A 5,267-nucleotide genomic window follows, 5' to 3' on the forward strand; every position below is an offset into this window, starting at 1 on the left:
ATGTGCCATGGATGAAGTGTGGCCAGAGTACTCCCCCAAGGCAAGAATGGTGACACTTTGTCAGGAAAGGTCAGTCCTAGTGGGTGAAGGGAGACGACGGACAGTGTAAGATATGACAAAATAATAATTTATAAATTAGCAAAGGTTCATGAGGGAGGGGTAACGGAGATGGAGGGGTATCAGGAAGGGAGGGGTAATGGGGAGGGAGAGGGGAAAATGAGCTGATGCCAGGGGCTTAAGTGGAGAGCAAATGTTTTGAGAATGATGAGGACAATGAATGGACAAATGTGCTTGACACAATTTGGTGATATTGGATGGATGGACGGTGATAAGAGTTGTACAAGTCTCCAATAAAATGATTTTTAAGAATAGATCAGTCCCTAGAGAAGGGCATCCTGTTTGGTAAAGATGCATTGACACAGCGGCTGCAATGATGTGATACGCATAGGGACAATTTTGAGGACAGCCCAGGACTGAGAAGTGTCCCCTTTGTGGTAAACAGGGTAGCTATGGGGAGGAACCAAGTCAGTGGCACCTAACAACAACCGTTAGAAAAACACCCCTTACCAGATGCCGTTAACCTAAGGTCCTTTACTTATGCAGTCTCGGTGGAATTTCCATCACTCGCAACATGGCTCACCAGCAGACAGGTTGAGTGGGGATATCACCTAGAAGGGCCAGCTCATGTGGAAAGTCTTCTCTTGCCTACTTGACTGTTGGGGATTAGAAGCTGGCTGTATCCTCTAGTTCATCGACAAAGCCATCTCGAGGCTGGCTAAGGCTTCCGCACTGAGGGTTCTGTGTCCTTGCTCGTGGTCAGGAGTTGTTTCCCGGGGCTACTCTGTGACTTGAAGTAATGGAAACATTTTACGCGAGTCCCCACAGTGTCATTTCCAAAGCCAAAGGTCTTTCTTCTGTCTCTATTCTGATTTCAAGCGAGACGCCAGAGAGCCAGTCTGTTGTGCACTGCTATGTTATTCTTGCTGATACGCCTTCGAAATAAAACTATGCCTTTCTTCCTCCGACTTGGGGTGGATAGACTGGCTGTGCCACTTCAGGGCAAACCATCTGCCTTTTAAGAGGCAGGGACCTTCAGCGTAGCTGGCAACAAGGAACCCTAGTGGCCCTGTGGTTGCTCACTGCAAGGTCAGGGGTTGAAACCTCCCAGTCCCTCCAAGAGACAGAAATGAAGCTGTCTGATCTAGTGATAACTAACAGACTTGGAAATGTCTCCGTGGCGTTTTGAGGTTTCAGGGCCAGCATGCTTTCAGGAGCTTTCCATCCACTACTACCAATACCTCCTACTATCTGACTGCAGCGAGAGATCCCAGAGGCCTCCCCAGGCCTCCCTTGTAACCAGTGCCTCACAAATGTCATCAGGGTTCCTTTCTTGTTTGTCTGTTTGCTTTTGAGGTGACCTGGACAATCATGATTTGTTCTGTATTGTTTCTTGCAGGTTCCTGTTTATCTGCAGGCAAAGTTTTTCACCCATGAGGCTCAAGGCAAACACAGGTAGTTCAAGACAATCAACAGACACACCAGGGAGCTATGCACGCCTTCGAACGGTCGACCATTTCTGCCCAAAGGGCAGCCTTTGCCCAAGGACAAAGTTTAGAAGGCAGGCAGCAGTAGGAAAAAAAAAAAGATGTAGAAACCAGAAATGCAGAGGAGGAAGTGAGAGAAGGGGTGCCACAAGCCCGGGCTGCGCCCAAGGGCAGCACACAAAATGGCGCCTGACTGAAAATCTGTGTTGAACAGGAAAGGGATGATTTTCTCTGTAAACTTTAACCAAACTTAAAAAAAAGTTAAAAAGAAGAAAAATAGTAAGTTCAGTAAATGCTGCCTTACTGTCCCCTCCCCCAAAAATATTCCAAGGAGATATCAGTACGTTAGTTTCTTTCTTTAGGATCATAACCAACAACGTGCCGTTGTTACCATTTAAGATCTTTTTCCTGCCTGTCTTTATACAAAAAGACAGTCACAGTCAATATTGGAGGCAACCAGGATTTTAAAAGCTGGTACGCTCACCTTGGAGCCCCGATGGCACAGTGGTTAGGTGTTGGCTGCTAACCGAGAAGTCAGCACCAGCTTCTCCGAGGGAGAAAGAGTGACACTCTCAGAGACACGAGGGCAGTTCAACCTTACAGGGCCGCTATGAGCGGAATCAACTTGGTGGCAAGGGGTTCTTTAGTTCTACATGAAAAGAGCCAAATCATTTGCTCTTGGGTCACTAGGAGAGACAAGAGGAGTTTACTCCCGATGAGCTGTCCTCGCATCCTTTAGCCCACTTTGGGGCCACACCTGGCTAAGAGAAATAGCGTCATCACTGCCTTCTGCCGTGTTGGGGTTCGGTGTCCTCCTGTGGGTACTCGCTCACCCCAGTGCTACACTCAGCAGCACAAAGCTCACAGTCCCAGGCTCACGGTCATGCCTTTGTCGATGAGGGCTCATTGTTGCAACCACTGAGTCACTCCACCCGGCTCTTTACCTAGATCACCGCTTTGCCAACCATGACGTTTTCTCACCAGGGATGAGCCCCTCCAAGCGATATGTCTACAGTACAGAAAATGACGTCTCACCATTTTCACTTCGAAAAAGCATTCTCAGCGCGTTCCTTCCAAGACAGATGTGTCCATGCTTGTGGAAGTCCGTCTTACATAAACCTTGCTAATACTTATAATTATCAGCAATGTTGGCACCTCCTTCCTATCATAGCTTACATAATTTCCACCTCCTCCAATGAGTCTATTTCTTGAAGCTTGAGGGGCGGAGGAACAATCTATTTCTACAAGAAAGCAGTTCTCTCCATTTCCTTCTGTGGATCTGTTAACCAGGCTCACACTCAGAATCTTTCACTTGATAGCTGATGCTCAGCATCTTCCAGCTTTAAATATGTAGATCGTGTATACCTTGTGCATGGGAGAATATTTTGAAATCAATAAGGGGAAGGCCTTATTTACCTCGCTTTTACTTACTTTTAAAACCAGTGTTGTTGTTTGTTTTGTTCCTTTTACTTTACGGCCCCACAAAGTGACTGTGGAGATTGTTAGCCCCTTCTGGTCCCCTGGCGGTCTAGGGATCTGTTAACAGAGTAAGTGCGGCTGTAGGTGGCCCTTAGGCACAGAGTCTAATCTGATAAATCCTCAATGATGCTGCCATATGTTTTAAAGGGTCCAGTCTGGCATCCCTTCTGCGCTAAATTCATCTGCTTCCATAAGCGTCCCCCTACACATTGAACTCAAGCACAGGACGTTCAGTACTGTCACCAACACCTCTCCAAACCAGCTCTTCTGCGTTCTCCGTCTCCTCCCAGCTCATGAGCATCTGTCCTGTCACCCAAGACACCCTGCGTGTCTCCATCTCCTCTTCCAGCACCCACGTAACAATCGAAACCAGTCGCCTTTAAGGCAGTTCCAACTTACGGCAGCCCGTGTGGACCAGAATTGAAAGGTCTCCATAGGGTTTCATCGGCTGCGTTTTCTGAAGTAGATCACCAGACCTTTCTTCCAATGTTCCTTTTGATGGGCTCACATCTCCAACTGTGTGTGTGTGTGTGTGTGTGTGTGTGTGTGTGTGTGCAGTGTGTGTGCTTAGCAGCCAAGTGTGTTACCCATTTGCACCATTCAGGGACTCCAATCAGTCACCTCATGCCATTGGTTGTAGCTGCTGAACGCCCGCCCCTTGAGTGGGTGTTCTCCTCTCCACCCATCACACACTCGCTCCCCTGTTCCCACGCATCTCTGATGAGTTTCTCACTCCGACGCCTGTGTGATCATCCTCCCTTGCAAATTCGATCACACCATCTGCACTGCCTTCAGGGTAAGAGCAACCCTGTGTCCTCTGACTTCTCCCCAGCCCGTCCCAGAGTCCCCCTGCTGAAGTCATGCCTTTGCAACTTTAGTTCTGCAGCCGGAACAAACAAGTCGTGACTCGTTGCACATCCTAAGTTGTTTTCTATCCAGAGTCATTTGCTTCGGGAGCGAACAATAAGCTGGATGGTTCAGATCTGCGAGCCACTCTATGGGCTGCACCCTTGAAAACGTCGGCCCCGGAAACTGCCTGGGGTAGTTCTTTATCCTATGGGGTCACTACAAGCTACAATAGACTCAAAGGCAGCGGGTTCGGTTTGGTTCTCTTGCTTTTTCCTACGCAAAACAATTAAAAAAATCCTTCCCAAATTATTGATTCAGATAACTCCTCTTGACCTTCGAAACCCTTGCTCAGTCATCACCTCTGTTAAAAAAAATAATAGACCCAAAAGATATACCGATTGGCATCCGGGCACCATCTTGCTCATCTGGTCTCATGGCAAAGGAAGCCATCCTTGCAGGAGGCTTTAGCCATACATTCCACCTCCTCTCTGACTGATGGCTGGTCCTCCTCCTTTGCTGTAGCTTCAGGAGGAGAGAGGGCCATTGTTACGGAACCCAGGTTTTCTGGAGCCACGGTGACGGAATAACACCCAAAACTTCATCTTTAAATAAACCAAAAATAACCCTTAGCATCATGCTAAAACACCGCAACGCTTTAGCTTCACAAATACAGAAGTTCTGCCTTGCGCATTCTGTCGGAGGGTGGCGAGGTAGCAGGTGGTGCCCGCGGCTGCTCACCCGCAGGCATTTCTACCCTCTCTGGAAGGGTCACTGGGAGTGGGAACAGACTGCATGGGAGTGGGTTTCTTTTTCAGTGTTAGTGCATTGGGCTCTTTTAGGAACTATCTATCTGGTATCACATCGAACATTGAAACCTGAACTATGGGAGAAAGACAGGCTTTCTGCTCCCATAAAGAGTTCCAGCCTCGGAAGCTCCCAGGGGCGGTTCCATCCTGTCCGATGGGGTTGCTATCCCTCAGCACTGACTCCGCAGCAGTGAGAACCGGAGAGATTAGACAGGGAACCTAGAGGGTAGTCAGTTTAATTTAATGCGGAGGAACAATTCAGAAAAGCACAAAAGAGTGAGCATGGGTGTGTCACTTCAAAAATGTAATTCATGCCACTTGTTCGTACCTGTAGGAAGTGTTGAATTGGTGCATGTTCTTCGGTGTGTATTCTCTACAACAACAACAAATGAAATACAGATGATTTTTTTAAAAACCCAGAACATATTGTTGAGAACGAGGGGGTCAGAGCAGAAACCCCAAATCCATCTGTAGACAATGGGACATCCCCTCACAGAAGGGTTGCAAGGAAAGGATGAGACAACCACGGTGAAGTATAGCACCGATGAAACACACAATATTCCTCTGGTTCCTGAGGCTCCCTCAACCC

Source organism: Echinops telfairi, unplaced genomic scaffold, assembly GCF_000313985.2.
Source record: "Echinops telfairi isolate 266 unplaced genomic scaffold, ASM31398v2 ScPeMD7_3;HRSCAF=10, whole genome shotgun sequence".
Classification (NCBI taxonomy): Eukaryota; Metazoa; Chordata; class Mammalia; order Afrosoricida; family Tenrecidae; genus Echinops; species Echinops telfairi.